Source organism: Terrapene carolina, unplaced genomic scaffold, assembly GCF_002925995.2.
Source record: "Terrapene carolina triunguis isolate 2854851 unplaced genomic scaffold, T_m_triunguis-2.0 Scaffold210, whole genome shotgun sequence".
NCBI lineage: Eukaryota > Metazoa > Chordata > Testudines > Emydidae > Terrapene > Terrapene triunguis.
Window position 1 is genome coordinate 52,152,307 of NW_020664561.1, and position 17,878 is coordinate 52,170,184.

Sequence of the window (17,878 nt, forward strand, 5' to 3'; positions counted from 1 at the left end):
TCATGTTTAGGAACCTACCAAATTCATGGTCCATTTTGGTCAATTTCACAGTCATAGGATTTTAAAAATAATAAATTTCATGATTTCAGCTATTTAAATCTGAAATTTCACAGTGTTGTAATTGTAGGGGTCCTGACCAAAAAGGAATTGTGGGGGGGGGGTCGCAAGGTTATTGTAGGGGGGTTTATGGTACTGCTACCTTACTTCTGCGCTGCTGCTGATGGCGGCACTGCCTTCAGAGCTGGGCAGCTAGAGAATGGCAACTGCTGGCCAGGAGCCCAGCTCTGAAGGCAGAGCCGCCGCCAGCAGCAACGCAGAAGTAACGGTGGCAGTTGCCACCCTTACTTCTGCACTGCTGCTGGCAGGTAGGGAGAGAAGTTTAAAGGCCACCAACAGAAAATCAAAGAGGGTACCCTTTGTGTGTGTGGGGATTCTGGGACAGGGAGAGGGAAAGGAGGTTCCAGCTTATAGTTTTGAGTGGAAACCACTAACTGTTCTTTTGAACATCAAACTTCAAAATGCCACTGGAAGCAGTGCTAATGATTCAGAAGCTGGCACTCTTTCATCTCAGTAAGCACTGATCCAGAGCCCCAGCGTGGTGTTTGCCACTGGAGATACTGTCTAGGGAACAGAAGAGAGAAACAAAAATTTGACCCCTTCAGCCTATATATTTGGATGTGCCGGTTAATGTTGGGCTGCCCTATTTGAGATATAGTTGCCACAAGCTGGACATCCAAAAATGAAGGCACCCAGTATTACTGGACACTTCTGAAAATGTACTTGCCGGGGGCCATACAGCCGCTGAGCGGTAGAACCCCCACTGAATCCCAGGTCTCCCAAATAATTATGAGTCCTATTCTCTGCCCTGTATCTCATGCTTGCTCTCTTCTCAAACAAGAAACTCCCTTCTATCATGTGGAGAGTTAAGAATTGAATAATACCCCAACACTACCCCTTCTAGCTGGGGCAGGAGGTTCTGAAGAGGCAGTCAATGGGGAGAGAGGGATGAGCTGGGAGTTAATAAAACCTCTGCCACTGACTCAGTGTATAACATTTGGCAAGTCACATAACTGTTCTGTGCTTTAGTTTGCCCCGTAGTAAAACAATATTTATTTAGCTCCCTAAAGGTATTTTAATAGTTATTTAATTACCGTTTATAATATCCTTTAAAATCCTCAGCTGAAAGGTACTATAGAAGGTTCAAGTTCAGATTTTCAAATATCAATGGGAGCAGAGTTAGGCCAATGCTGAGTGCTTTTGAAAATCCCTCCCTCCCAAATCTACCCCTCTGCTGGTAGAGCAATAGGTTCCATAGTATGATGCACAAGCAAAGAACCCAATAACAGAGAAAATAAACCCAACATTTTGGGAACCTTCCATTTTAAGAAATCTGCCTCAGTTTGGAAAGATAAAAATATAAATGGCAATTTACATGATAAAGAAAAGTACTTTAATGAATTGCAAATAGCCTATAAGTGACTAAAGAAAAAACTGATGGTGTGAACAAAGTACATAAAAATCCTGTGTGCATACACTGTTTATAAATCAAACTCTCCCCCAGCACACTCAGAATAGACATCCAAAGGAACATATCAAATTACACAAAAGGTCAGTGAATGTAAAATACTGTGCAGACTGTTATGGTTTCATTTTTAATCTCTCTCATCACCTAAAAACTTCGGGGTGGAAATTATATTTGAATACATTGGAGAAACTAATGAGAATTTTTGGATGATAATGCTGAAGTCAGGAGACATTTTTTTATCCTAAATACCTGGCACTTGCTAGAAATTCTAATCAATTACCCAGGACATTTGGGGGAATTAACATTCTTTTTTAAATTTTTCATGATCTGTCCATTTTTTAAAAATGAAACAAAGTTTTAAAGTATTTGTAAAGTTAATAATATACTTAGCACTTTTCATCTTCAAGGTGCTATGCAAACATTAAATCTTAAATAATGTTTGCAGTTGGGGGTGCTGGAACAATTTTTATAGTGGGGGTGCTGATGGTGGAAACCATGTCTTTGGTGTTTATTATTACTACTTCAAGCCAGGGCGTGCGGCAGCACCCCTTAGTTCCAGCACCACTGTTTGCAGTTCCCCTTTGAGGAAAGTGTTATCTCCATTTCATAGATGGCAAAACTGAGATTAAGGCCAGCTCTTTCAAATTTAGAAGCCTAAAGAAAAGCCCCTGGATAGAGATTTTTCAAAGCAATCTATATGATTTAAACACATATATCCTATGCATTTTAATGTATTAATTTTTAATCCTTTGGACTCCTTTGAAAATCTCACTGTCCATATTTATAGCAATAGCTTGATTTTCAAAGGTGTTGAACACCCATGTTGGAAATTTTTGTCCCAAGAAAACAGAGGGAGCCTGTGTCAGATGCAGGATTAATGTTTAGGAGATTAGGGCTTCCTGTTTTCCAGTCCTGTATTCATACCACTATGCAACATCTCGCTCTCTTTCTCTCTGCCCTTGTCTTCAGTAGGGGAAAAAATATGTGTTCTTAACTCAAGTTAGCTAACCTGAGGTAAAATCAAGGAAAACAAGGCAGTTTGTAGTTTTCACACAAATTAGCAGGTTGATTTAAAGACTATCAGGGAGTATAGTCTTTAACTTGCCATCTTAACTTGTTTGGACAGTACAAATTTCTTTGATCTCAGCAGAATTTTACCTCGAGTTAGTTACCTCAAGTTAGCTAACTCGTGTTAAGAACACACCTTTTTTCCTACTGAAGACACAGTCTTTGGCTTTTCAGTCCCTGAGGCAACCTCTCTTTCTGTACAAGTGTGTTTTAAGAGAAAATGTAAAATCAGTCTTTTTCTTCCATCCTGTCCAGTTCTGAGTGAACTAGCTGCCTATCTTCCCTTTTTTTCTAGCTGAATGTGGCTAGCCATAACATTTTTTGCCCATTTGATGCAGCCACTTGGTGACATGTTGATTGGTCTAATGAAACATAAATTATATAAGCAGATGTTTCTCATCACAACCTGATGTGTCAACCCTTGAGACATGACAAGATGAAAAGACATGGTTTCTGATCAACAATAGTGAAAAAGGAAGAACTTTTGGAAACAAAGATGCTTGTAAACAGTGAAATCCTCTCAAGGTACATTCAAAGAGACGAGTAGGACCGTATTCTCCCTGTTCCTTGTGTGGAATAGAGATAGGTCCAAACCACAATCCTGATTCAAACACCCGCAGTTGCAGGTGGCAAAATCAAGATGTTGATCCAAATGTTGGAACTTGGGTGTCTCCCTAGATGGGATGATTCCCTCTTCCTTTGAGGTCTGTAAAATTTGGCAGTTCTAGTTGTGTTTCCATTCAGATGGGTTTGGACTCCTGACTTTGTTTTTTTGAATGAATCTAAAAATAGCTCAGAGTGAAACTCTGTCAAAGCCACTGAGTTTCAACCTGCTAATTCACCCAGAGACATGTGACAGTGTGGCCAACAGCAGCTGTACCAGCACTCTGATCACTGGATCACCAATTAAATTCCCCCGGAGTAAACCTGAGGTGCAAAGCTATGCCTAAGAGATAGACTGGGGATGGGCTGGAGAGAGCTATGAGGCTAATTAACCAATTAGCCTCAAAAGTAAAAAGACTTAGGAAGGAAGTGCTGGTGTGGTGTGGTGTGGAGAGACTGGCAGGCTTTTGAGACTAAAAAGAGAGCTCTCAGGGGGAAGATACCTCATCTCCCCTCTCCTTCCCCCGCCGCCTACTTTGGCTGAGAGAGCTAAGGATCATATGCTATTGTAAATGCAGAGCTGCACAAGTGTGTAAAGTAGGCTTGGAACTGGGTGCAGGTTTTCTGGAAAGATTTGCAAACCTTCCATTACATAATCAACTGTCTGCTGACAAAACCAATAGTTTTCCACTGCAATTAAAAAATAGCTCCACCTTGCATGACTGAACTGTGAGACGGGACTGCTGCCTTGTCCAGCTCTTCCAACCCTGTTGGGTTTACAGTGTTCTCTAGAAAGGGGCTTGTGGTAGCAGTGAGTTTAAAAACATGCTCTAGCCTACATAAACTGGCAGATTCCTCGCCTCTCGGGAATGCCCAGAATTTAGCTTCCCCTTTGACTTCTCCCAGTCAATTAAATTATTAGTTGGTATATATTTTTAATGAGGTGTGTAGCAGCCTCTGCTGGTACATGTGTGCAGAGAAACTGCACTTCTCTCGGAGACAGAGAGAAAGTGTGTGTGTGTGTAGCCATTAACTGTTTTTCCTCTGGGTATATATGACTCTTATTCCAAAGAGTTGGCAATCCAAAAAACAAAGTCAGCAGAAGAGAAACCATGCATTACTCTGTGGAAGAAAAGCAGCACTATACCTTACTGCAATATAGGCTCCTGTTTGCAGTTTATCCTTAAGGGGGAAAAAATCATTTTTTGTTTGTTCTCAGGTTGCTTTCTTGTTAATTTCTCATCCCTTCAGGAGTGTGTGTGAATGTATGTGGTGTTGTAGGGGGTGGCGGGAGAGTGAAATAGGGATCCAAACAGGTTTCCATTCATTTCATCATCCTTTTAGCACTAGTTACTAGAGGTGGGCTCAAGCTGTAAAATTTAGATCTAGATCTGGGGTTGGGTTTTGAAAGAAGGGGATTAAAAGTTAGAATCTAGAGGTTCGGTTCAGATCCATCCCCTTCTAATTAAATATTAGCAAAAATCAGACAAAGAAACAATTGAAAGTCATTTCATGTGTTGATGGTATATTGTCACTTTGGTTCTGATACCTCAAGGTTTGCCTCAGGGGAAAAGAAATACAGGCAACTTCTGCAGCAATGAAGCAATACAATATAAGCTTTTGTTGGGGCATCTAGGTTATTGAAGTCAGATATATCATTGTTGAATTTGGCCCCAAGTGATCTGTTTCATTCCACATTAGTATCTATATAACACTTAGCCCTTATAGATTGCTTTATAAACATATTAATTTGTCTTCAAAGCAACTACAACAACAGGAAGCCAGAGAGCGAGGCATAGAGCTGTCTTGTCCAATGCCACTATGTCAATGTTAGAGCCAGGAATAGAATTCAGAAGTTCCTAGGTCCCAGGTCTGTGCTCAGACAACTTAGGTAGAGTTGATCAAAAATGGAATTTTCATCCTATGGGAAATTCTGATATTTTGATATTTATTTCCATCCTGAATCAGGGCAAAAAAACCCAACAAACCCTTTAGTGTGATGGAAAGTTGTGAAAAAATATGATTTGGAAATTTTCTGCAATCAAAATGAAATATTTATTCATTCCCAAATCTAAATGCTTCCTTTTGATTTGTTGCTACAGTAGTCCTCACACTCGTTGAGTCTGTGGACCACTTTGTAAGGCTTCCTATCCAAACTTCCCAATTCCAATTCCACTGTGGCAACTGGAGTTCTCGATTATCTGGAACAGGACAATATTACAGCAACAAAACTGAAATAAATTCACTTTAATACACTGGGAAGGACTGTTTAGTACATCAACAGATTTTGGTATCTGTGCTGTTTATTTCCTTCCCCTGAGTGTAGGATTTTACATAGATTAATAATGAATATCCTCTCGCTGCTCTATCCTCTAGCGGGCAGTTTGTTTCTGTCCTCCTGGGTATTTGCTACCTCTATGATTTTGTTGCCATTTGCACATTTGATCATGGTTGAATTTACAAAAAAGCAACCCCTGACAGAGAAAGATGTGAAGCAGCCAGAGATGGTCAAAATTATCTCTGAACATCCCTAAAAGAGATCTGCACAGAGCTACAAGGAGCAGAAATCATCTCTGCTTGAAGAGTGACAAATGTTTCACCTTTGTGATCAACTGGAAGTGCTCCATAGACCACAGTTTAAGAACCACTGCTTGGGTATATGTATACATTAAAGATTGCCTTAATTCCTGACAGTCTGGAAAATCCTAACTGGTTAAAGGTAGTTCTTATAGGAGCAGCAAGTACTGTAAAACCTTTTGTGCCATTCTGACTCATCACCCCTCTGGCATGCTGAGCAAATGCAGGTTAATGGTGAATCTTAATATTTTTATTAATTAAATTAAGTGTGTTATCCTAATAACTAGTGTCAATTTTTCATCGCTAGGTAATGACTAGAGCTGGGTGAGCTATCCATAACTAATAATGTATCTGAAGAATGGAATCCTTTTTTTGTTTGTTTTTTTGGGAATTCTCTGACAACAGACTGGTTTTTTACAAATGTTTGACATATAAAATTAATTCAGGGACACTCCATGTAGACATATTTGAGCCTAAAAGTAATTCACTAACTATTCACTTTGACTATACCTTTAACTATTCGTTACTAGTTACTGTGAGACTATATATACGTCTTTAAATCTGTAACAGGAAGGCAATGGGAGAGAGTCTGGGAAAGGGTTTAGGTAGAAGCTAACAGAAAAGCTGAGAGACAGACAGAGTAGCTCAAGGGATAACATTGTATTCCTTATTCTAATTAAGTTCCTTGTTCAGTGTTAGAAGAAAGCAACTCTTCAGGTGAGTCTTACCATTGTCCTGTGTCATGGAGCCAGAAGTTGACTCATCTGGACACACCAAAACTAAGAGGAAAAAGAAAATGTAAAAATTCAACCCTCCACAAGACAGGACTGGTCCTGAACAGGACCATCACTTCACCAGAATTCAAAATGCAACACAGCGACGTACGGTTCAACCTGAAGCTGAAATATTCGATAAATAATTTCCCCACGAAGGTGATTAGAAGCACTATGTGATCATTCTTAAAATGTTTGATGGACATTTCATTCCAAAAGGAAAGTATAGACAACTGTGCTTTTACAAAAGGGAGCATAGGCCCAGAAAGCCTTTAAAAGGGCACCATATGAATAAGCAGAGCAGTATGACTTTGGGGTCATTAAGGAAGGACACAAGAGATCATTTAGCAGTTAGAATTTTAAACAAGGAACTCCCAGTAAAATCACAGTTAATGTCTGAGGTAGGGTGACCAGATGTCCTGATTTTATAGGGACAGTTCCGATTTTTGGGTCTTTTTCTTATATAGGCTCCTATTACCCCTGTCCTGATTTTTCACATTTGGTGGCTGGTCACCCTAATCTGGAACAGGCAGTGCCACTGGCAAGGCATTCTGGGCTAGTGAGAATTCAAGTCACCCAATAAGAAAGTAGTGGAAATATCAAAGAAAGAAATCCCCATGTGCAAGAGAAACTCCATGAAAAGTGACTCTTAAGAGCACTGAATTCATTGGGCAGAAATGTAGGTGTGGCAGGGAAGAACACAGAACAAAGCCTGCTCAGTCAGTGGAAGTTGTGCAGGGAATTTAAGAATATAGTATTTGGAAACATGTCTGCTGAAGCAAAGGAATTGGGAGATTTATTTATTATTATTATTTATTACCATAGCGCCTATAAGTCCTAGTCACGGACCAAGACATCAATATGCTAGGTGCTGTAGAGACACAGAACAAAAAGAACTTGCAACCTAAATAAAAGACAAAAGACAACAGATGGTTACAGACAGATGAGGGAGTACTAGGAAACAATGAGATAACATTGGTCAAATATGAGTGATGCCTATTTCCTGGGATTTGTGTCTTAAAGCCAGAATTCATGAATAAGGTGGGACTGTCAAGCAAGATTTGCAATGTTGCTAAATTTAAAATTGATTCCGGGACAGAGGTTGCTGATTTGTAATGAGAATTGTAAGGGGTTTAGCCATCGTCTTAGTTTGGACACTTTCATTACCTGAGTAATTCCAAAGCCCATACTAGCTACAAAGGCAAGGCGTATCACTTGTGTCACCTTTGTCATTATTGAAGCAATCATAAGTAGCTTCCTTGACTTACCCACAGCCATTAATATGGGTCTTATAGAATGCAGAGAGGAAGCTGGGACACCGTTCAGTGAAAAAGGCCTGCTTAAAGGAGAAATAGCTCAGATTGTAATGAAAGAAGGGACCATATCCTACACACCCAACATAGCTGAGCCCAGAAGTTCAAATCCAAAATAAGGGAAGAGTGTAGAGGAAAAGTGTAATAGAACATATTAGTGGATGGACAGAGTTGTTCACACCATATTGCCTATTGGGGGGGATAGCTCAGTGGTTTGAGCATTGGCCTGCTAAACCCAGGGTTGTGAGTTCCATCCTTGAGGGGGGCCACTTAAGGATCTGGAGCAAAATCAGTACTTGGTCCTGCTAGTGAAGGGAGGGGGCTGGACTCAATGACCTTTCAAGGTCCCTTCCAGTTTTAGGAGATAGGATATCTCCATTAATTTATTTATTTTATTTTTGTTTAGGTATAGCCTCTCCAATATGGAAGATATAATCTCCAAGTTAACTGATGCAACAATGTCCTCATCAATAGATGCAGCTAGTGGTTGGTAGCAAGTTCCAGTCCATCCTGCTGAAGCCAAGCTGACACTGTTTCCAATGCTAATTGGAAGATATTGCCTTCCATTTGTTATTACAAGCATCCCAAATTTTTTTCAAAGGAATATGAAGAAGATTGTGCAATTCTTGGCAGGAATGGACGTTTTTATGGGTGACATTCTAATTTACAGGAGGTCAGAGAAAGAACATAATGTACAGTTAAAACAAGTTCTGAAAGGAAATGAGGCTGCTGGACTCAACTAAATATAAATGTGTGTTATAACAAAGTCAGCCACACTTCTCAGGGTATGTGAGTGTAGGGCAGATCCAAAAGAGTCAAAGCTAGAGCTGAAATGCCAGCATCTAACAATGTATTGGAACTGATGCAATTTCTGTATGACAAAATTCTTGAGATAATTCCGACCCCAATCTGTTTTAAAAGACCAAGATTTTTATGATCTTTTTCAATCTGGGATAAAGCACAGGAGCCTGGTTTGGGGTTCTATTGACCAGTTCCTCAATACTGGCTCTGTGAAGTCTGCAGCCATTTCAGCAGATGCCAGGAGCTATAGGCTTGGTTGGGTACTGGCACAGTTATATGAGTGCAAACTCCTAGTGTGGACAGAGTAAATTCTATATTGCTATACGAAAAGGGTCATGGAGAATCATCCAATGCAGCCCACACAGTAATTAGAGCATGGTGTGCCTATGGGGAAATGGAGGAAAGGAATAAATGTGTATAACATTTAGCCATACAGAAATGCCAGATATAAAGTTTTACCTTTATACAACTGTTGGAAGTATTTGGCCATCTATATTATGGATGTAATAATTTAGTCAATTTCCCCCAAAACTGTGTGCATGGAACCTGTCATTTCTTAGTATACTGGTAGATCCAGGTAATGTAAATGACTAAAAAAAAAAAAACCAATTAAATGTATGAATGAATGTCAGCCTTTCTGACTGCAGCCTTCATTACGAAACTGAAATATGAGGTATTTTGTTACCTAATATTGAATATAGTTAATTAAAAGGTAAAGATTACATTCTGGTTGAGTTAATTTGAAATTAAAAAAACGCCATTTACACAATACATTTCTGATTTTCATTATGGCAATTAATAGACCAAACTGTGTACCTAAGGTTTTATTATATTGATACAAAAATAATTAGATTATCAAACACATTGTAAATATATTACCTAATGCAAATAATATTATCACCTTGCTTTTTCATTAGATAGTACAGCAATATAATATAACAATATGGCGTTTATAGTATTAAAATACCCTAGTAAAATCATTAGTTGTATTTATTATATTTTATATTGCTATACTAACTAAAAAATCAGGGTACTAACTAAAAAAGCATGATTATATGAGTTGTATTTATATATATTTATATATATATAATGTACTGCTTCTGAATTTGTTTTGGTCAAGCATTTGTAAAAGTGAAGTAACTTCCTCTATCAGAAAGTTTTAGTAACTTCTACTTTTACTATAGTGTTTTTAAGGGCCTGTATTGCCTTATTGCTTTCAAGAGGTTGGTTTCTGGTTTGTTTTTTCTCAGTATTCCTCACCTACCAAACTTTCACATTCTTGCCTGCAAAGCAAATTCTAAAGAGACGTTCAGCAGTTGCCTGAGATATCAGTTTAAAAAGCCTGAGGGCTGTTTGAGAGGCCTTCTTAAAAAGCATGACATTCAATCAAAGTTCAGTGAGGAAAGTTTTAATGAATAAACTTGGTAAATTAGAAAGCACGGCAGCAGAGTGATTAACTCTCATTTGTGCATTAGTGTTAAAATTAATTAAAATGTTTAAGCCATAGGAGGCAGGTTACCTCCTCAAGACCTGGCGTTGCCCTCAGAGTCAGTCTGGATCCAGCAGTGATTCATCTTGCACAAGATGAGAGGGGGGTTAAAAGAAAAGAACAGTCAGGACAAATGTGTTTTCAATGGTGTTTAGCAGCAGGAAGACCACTGAGACTTCGGTTCAGTGCTACTGAAGTGTGACATAATAATACAGTATGTACATTGTTGGGTATATTCTTTGAAAGAAATTTCACCCACCCTTTCACAGAGATTTCATTTTGACTCGACATGACAAAGCTAATTTCATTACCAGGATGAATATAGAATTGTGCTACCATCTAGGACAGATTGTTAGAAATTAGCGCTATTTATTTGATTCAGTTAAACAACGACTGGTGAATCTAACCTTCTTTACCATGTACCATGAAGTATATGATACAGCAGTATACTTTTATATCAGTAGCCATTGCCATCTTTATTAATAGTCTTTCATTACATCAACTAATTACATAAGAAGCTGACTAGTATATTCAATAGACTAGATAAAATATTTAGTTGAATACTTCACTGGCAGTATATAGTCTTAGCAACAAGTTTTGTAGAAAATCCTAAACATTCAATTTTTAGAAGCTTAATTTCTTTTAAAAATCTGTTTAGATTAGTTTCTTTTCAAGGACCAGGAGCTTGCATTTCTTCTTATACAGATCCATTATGATATGTCTGTTTAAAAAACGGTGCCTGTTTGGAATTATAAATGACAACCCATTTTATAAAGGGAAAAGTCTTCTTTGACAGCAGGAACAATATCATATGGGTGACAAATGGAAAAATGTGTCATATAGCAAAGCAGTTGTTTTCAGATGTTCACCAAGGGCCAGTTATTAATTTTACATTGGTCAGAATTAAGGATTTTGGAGAAATTCATCTGAAACAGAAAGTGTGAAAAATTTCTGCTCCATGAAAATTACCATTATTTGCTGTAGATCTATGTTCATAACTTTAAAAACTGGCAGTATTTCCTATTTTTTTTCCTCTATAGATTTCTTGTCAAGAAAGGTGTCAGAGGTCAATGTCAGAATGCCCCTTTGGCACCCATTAACTATAACCAGCAAACTTGTTCACTATTGATCCACAATGTCTAAATATCTATTATGTTGGATATAAAAGGTAGTTTTCACATCTTTCTAAAACAGATAATTCATAAAGGCCAAAGGGTCAGGTCCTGTGATATTTTATTGTTTCACTGTACCAGTGACTACAAGTGCGGAGGGAGAACAGGACAGACTAAGTGTCACTGAACTCTTGAAGGAGAAAGTTCTATGTCTTCTGAACACATTCATAGCTTCCCATTCATATATTGCAACACTTTAATGATATTTGCTTGTGTTTCGACTCTTCATTATGCTAACGGGGCAGAAGGACCCACAGTGAATTATATTTAAAGTTCGTGTTCATTACCCAGCTGTTAAAGTTCGGGTGAATCTGAATTCTGTTGAAATCAAGTCAAAACAGTAAAATGTGTTCCTGTAACAATTTACAGTTCCTTAGTTCAGATTGCTACCGCTAGAGCATTTTGCATCATGACTGTAACACATCATAAAGGGTCCAGTCTGCCAGGGGTCAGTGTGTGATACTCCCTTGGACTATCATAGGGGCTGTGCAAAAAGTGGAAGATCTTCAGCTGGCATAAATTGTCATAGCTCTATTTAAAATCAGGAAACACGTGATAACTCAAGTCAGTGGAAAGTTACACCAGCTGACGATCTGCCCTAGCGTGCTTGTGGGTTGGAGGCCACAGTGCAAAAATCATCAGTTTTCTGAACAGAAGCTAGTGTGATCCCAGGCTAATGATCTTACTAGCTCTTACAAACCCACCACATTTACCTGAGGTTCTTTTAATCTTCACATGACTGAACATTTGACACTACTAACTTGTTACGTGTTCTTTTGCTAGCATTTGTTATCTAGCTAGAAGCACAATAAGGAGGAGATCGGGTCTGATGACGGTCCCATAGACCTCTACCAGAGTTGAGGCTACTCAGCAGCTCCCAGGAAGCACTAATTACTTTGAAGGATCGGCCCCATGACAAGTGAACCTTTCTTACAAGTTGGCTGGCATTGTCTTCCTTTCATGCAGCCTTCTAGCGAGCCCAAAGAGATGGCTCATATTCTTCTAGACTACATTTTTGAAGAAAGTAAATTGAGATGAATCATGCTAAGATGAGATAGTTAAAATGACAGGCTCCATAAGTTTCAATGCATCCTTATAGCTCTGAACACTAAAATGCAACTGAACATTGGAATAAGGGACAAAAGAGAATCAGATAACTAGTTCTTAGCAGGGGGAAAAAGCCATTTCTGGCCCAGCTGCTACACCATGGAAATCCACATAGTAGGCTTTTAGAGCTGTACCTTAAAAAAAAACCAATTGTGGTTTCTTTTTATGACTGGTCATGGTTACACATCACTGCCAACTCTATGACACAGAGTTTGCAGAGTTTCTGAGGCAAACAATAAACCACCAGCTTTATTTCTGTTTACAAATGTTACCTGAGGGAAATGTGCCTATACCTGTTGGATAAATTACAAATCATCAACACTAAATATGACCTGCAACTGCAACGGAGAAAAAAGTCAGGGCTGCCTTCAGTTACTCAGCCTTGGAGATTAGAAAACCTGACCAGTTCAACAGTTTGCTGCTTTAATTAATTAATTAATTAACTACATTTTAATATTTAAAGACAAGCAGCCTGCATATTACTTGCCTGAATTTGTATTTGACAGAAGATCCCAGTGCATTTGTAACTCAACAAGATTTGTCTTTGTAATTCGTAAAATTAGGGTGTTTCTTTTTAAATGAAACATAATGAGAATTAGACTCAAGTGAGAACAAACACGGACATTCTGATTTGGGGCACTCCTAAGTGTGGGCGGTGTTCAGATCCAAGCTGTTATTTCAGCCATTTATAAAGATAAGTGGTGGGGGTTTGTTTCCTCCCCATCACCAATCATAATAAGAACATAGGCCCAATTTACATTACATCTAAAGTATCCGATCAGGGATCCTGATCGCAACAAGGCTGATCTTGAACTGGTTACAAAACACTTCAAATCTGTAGTGGGGATGCATCTTAACCTTATTGTAATCAGGTCACATAACTGAGCCGGACAGTTCCAGACCTTAGTTTAGATGCTGGGACACTGTTCATGTTATGGGTGTTGTAACTGGGTCCAGGACAACTGAGTTGTAGCTGGGCCCCCTGACGCCAATATAGTTGTAACATAGATGGATCAAAATTAAAGGTTACTTTTTCTAGTGTATAGCTATTAGCAATCGTGAGCTGCTTAATATGAACCAGAAATAATAGTATTGTTAATAATATCGAAGTGACACATTATTAGCCTCTGTGGATGACTCTATTCCTCCTAATAATTTTTATTTTTATTTAATGTTTGGAGATGCTGTAAAAAGTGAGTAGTGTTTCAAAATGTGACCTCTGTGGGGTTTAAAACCTACTGAATCAGATGAGATATGAAAGTGTTCTGTGTAATATATGACTTAAAGCTATGTTTTTAAAACTTTAATAGAAAATGTCTGAGTCTTTAGATCACTATTTCTTAAAGTATAGTAAGCTGAGGAATTTGCTTCAGATGTTCTCATTTCCAAAAAAGCTATAGTGGGAGCACACGCTGTGTTTTCCCTTCAACATGCCTCTAAACTGACCTGAAGGAATCAGCTTCTATTATACATCATATTTGTATAGCAGCTTCCCTCAGAGGATCTCAAAGCCCATTACAGCCCAGGCCTCATCTGAAGTAGTTCTGAGTGCCCCAGCCCTCACTGAAATCAAGTCTTACAGGATCAGTCTTCCATGAATTAAACCTTACAACACCCAGGTGGGGTAGGTAATTATTGTGTCCATTTCACAGACAGGAAAAACTGAAGCACACAGACTTGCCCAAAGCCCCACAGTACATCTGCAGTACTACAGAAATAGAACCCAGGTATCCCGATTCCCAGACCCATATTTTAACCATAAGACCATCCACACTTCCTAGTAGTAAATGACCTTCTAGTATAATACTAACGCATTTGGTTCACATTACTTCTATGCTACCTGCTTTTTCCAAAGTGAATCCCATCACTCTCCTAAGATCTTATGGTTTTATACTGGATTATCAGTACTTATTTCTCTGATACGCTCCTTTAAAAGAAAAAGCATACATTGTTCTATAGTAGTGGTCTGCTGTGGATAATAGGGATACTTGTGTATTTAAGAAGAACAACAATAGTATATAACAGCTTTCATCCAAGCAACTCAAAGCCTTTCCGAGAGGTGGGTAAATATTATCATCCCCATATTACAGACAGGGAAACTCTGTGCAGAAAAGTTAAGAGACTGGGCTAAGGTGACACAGCAAATGCATGGCAGAGCTGGGAAGAAAAGATGGAGTCAGGAGCTCTAAGTCTCCTTCTGCCTTACTTACAGCAATTATCTTGTTCTCCAATCTCTCTTTTCTCAGAGTTAGAAGGTGATATATAACAGACATTCACTCACTTGAAAGAAACAAAGGTACAGTCAAGCAACTGCCAGTAACAAAATGGCCACTTTAGGGCTGCAGCTGCTTGGATCTGCCAAATTTAAAGGACCAGACCCAGAAAAGCAGGTTGGGAAAGAAATTCCTATTAAAGGGCAACCTTACCCTGGAGAGAATTAGTAAAAATCAGGGTGTTATTATGGAAGGTATTTCTATAGAAGGGGCTGCTTTGGTGGTATCCCTCTGAAGCACCTGGCATTGGCCACTGTCGGAATACAGGATACTGGGCTAGATGGACCTTTGGTCTGACCCAGTATGCCCATTCTTATGTGACTATTATCACTATAATACCCAGATACTTTTCAGATGCGACATGTAATGTTGCCAGATCTAAGGCTGGGACATGGCAGTTCTGTGACAGAAGGCAATGCAAACTGCTCAGGGCAGCCTGACTGCCTACGACAGTGCAAAGTTCAATGTGGGAGATCTAGAAAACATGATTTCCTGAATTAAATAAATATCATTTTAATGATTCCACCAGGGCCTTACTCCCTGTGAATGGATGGAGGTCGGGGATTTGTTAGTTGAATCCCTTAGGGCCCAAGCCTTCAGGTCAAACTCCAGCAAAAATCACTATTTACTTTTGTGTGCATTTGGCCTGCATAGCCACTGTAGTGGCAAGCCTTGTGGGGGTAATTCTGAGTTCAGTTACTAAGCATGCCTTCTTGACTGTGGACTGGCAAATACTACTCTAAAGTACGACTGTTTCTGGTCCCAGTTCTGCCACTGACTCACTTTATGACCTTGAGCAAGAACCTTTACTTCTCTGTGCTCCATTTTTGAAATATGGCTACTTATTAATGGCACTTTTGAATTATCCAACGAAAAATACCATGTAAACGCTCAGCATTATATTAATTATATTATATTACATTTATTATTTACTGCTACTCCTCCTGATCTCTGTTGCACTTCTGACAAAGCATTGAACTCCTTTCTACTCCTGACCCCCTCCTCATGCATTTGCCCTCTACAAAGAGCACATTTCAATAAGCAACCCAACTCTCAGTCTTTCAGAGGGATTTGCCCTGCAGCTTCTGACCATGGAAGGGACCCCTGCACAGTTCACAAGAACTGTTCCTGAGCGACAGTGGGGCAGTTAGATATCTCTGTGGCACCATTTCACACCCACCCACCCTGGGACTCTGAAGAAGGCCCTCCATGTTTCTAAAATCTGCCTGTGGGGAGGGGGCAGGAGAGAAAGGACAAAGCAAGGATGGGGGATGAGTGCTTTACACACACACACACACACACACACATATATCCCAGTGGGGAATCCACACAAAAGGTTAATGCAGCCCCAGGCTGTAATTAGCCCTTTGCACAATCCCCTTGTTGCTGTGGAATCTTCATTTATGAGGGTTTTCAGGGGCAACGAACCCCTCCCCCCTACCTACAAAGCCAGACTGCAAGGGAACTGGAGTGGAGACAAGGGACCTTGATGGCAAAGTGGCGGAACTGGGCTTTCCCTCAGATGGCCTTGTGGCTCCAGCAGATCCCTGGAGACCTAAACTGCTCTCCGGGGTGCAAAGAGGTTGGGAGCAGAAAACCTCACCACGCTGGTAAATGAAGTAATGGAAAATACAATGTCATGCTTATGACTCCCACCCAGGTTTTTTTTAACGGGAGATAACAATCCTTCCCTCATCTCACCCCCGTCCCCCCCACCCTTTGAGAATTCATTGTCAGCACAGTTTGGGGACAGCAAGTTTGTATGTGAGCCAGATTTGTCATGGTCATGATGGGGAGCGATTATTCATTGCCCTGATGAGCTCAAACAAGTGATGTTCATCTCAATTCAAATTTTAAAATAGTTACTCTCGATATTGCTGTAGTAATAGTTACCCAATGTCTAAATATAGAAACATGTTATCATCCATATACTACACAGTGTGTGGCCATTAGCTACAAAGCACTAGAAAGTAAACTTTAGTGAACAACCTTGCACTGGCCAGGGGAATTTACCCATAAGGCTTTTCCCTCGATAACCCTCTGATTCATTTGCAGGCACTCGTATGTAGACATTTCACAATAGGGTGACCAGACAGCAAGTGTGAAAATTCGAGACAGGGGGATCGGGGGTAATATTGGCAAAGCCTCAAATATTGGGACTGTCCCTATAAAATCAGGACATCTGGTCACCCTATTTCACAATGATCACCATGGGCTAACCCTCCTCCCACTGAAGTCAATGAGACTTTTGGGTTTTATCTAATAAACTCTTGAAACTCAAACAGAATATCTCCTTTAATAAATCTGACCCTTTCCGCCATCTTTATAATAGGTATGCCAATGTTACCATTATCAAATTGCATTTACGGTATAAACAGGATGCTAGTTAATATGATCAGTAGTGTACCAATGCCACAAAGTACAAGAGCACTAAACTTCCATCACTTAATTTGTTTTAGCTATTTCATGCTGATAGTCTAACCACACAGTGTTTACACAATGCTTGAGGAGAGTGGGGGAATCCCTTGCATCATTGCATAGTCCCCTGGATTCTGTTCTATTAGTGCTAAGTGGAATGACATTGGACTGATAAACTGTGATAATGTTTTCAAAAGGCAAATCCCACAGTATATTGAAACCTCATAGGATTGTGTGTAGGTGTCGGCAACTCCACTGCAGGAATAAATGTGAACTCCCACCACTGGGATCTGTAACAATTTGTAATGCAACAATTAACAGAAATATTGACACAAGTATGCACTCAGCAGGGAGCTGGTATCTCATAGTTCACTAGAGTGACTGTAATACAACATATACAGTATCACATCAATTCTTAATGCAGACTGGTTTCCTATATGAATTATTACTAAAGCATATGCGTAATGTATACATGTAGGTGGCTATTTGTATGTTGTAGGGTAGTAAATTCAACATTCTTTTCAGATCAGGTTTTTGATTACACTGTAGGAAAGTATGTTGTAAAAATGCATATTTTTGAATATGAAATACTCATCAAATTGTATTATCAACCATTGCCAATTTCACAACTGGCAAACTGTGCTAAACATAAATCTACAAAATTATAATTAGGAAAACATTTTGCAAACCATTCTCTTGGGGATTTTGAGGTTAGTGGCGTTATAAATGTAATTTTTATAGCCTGCATGTTTTTCAGCC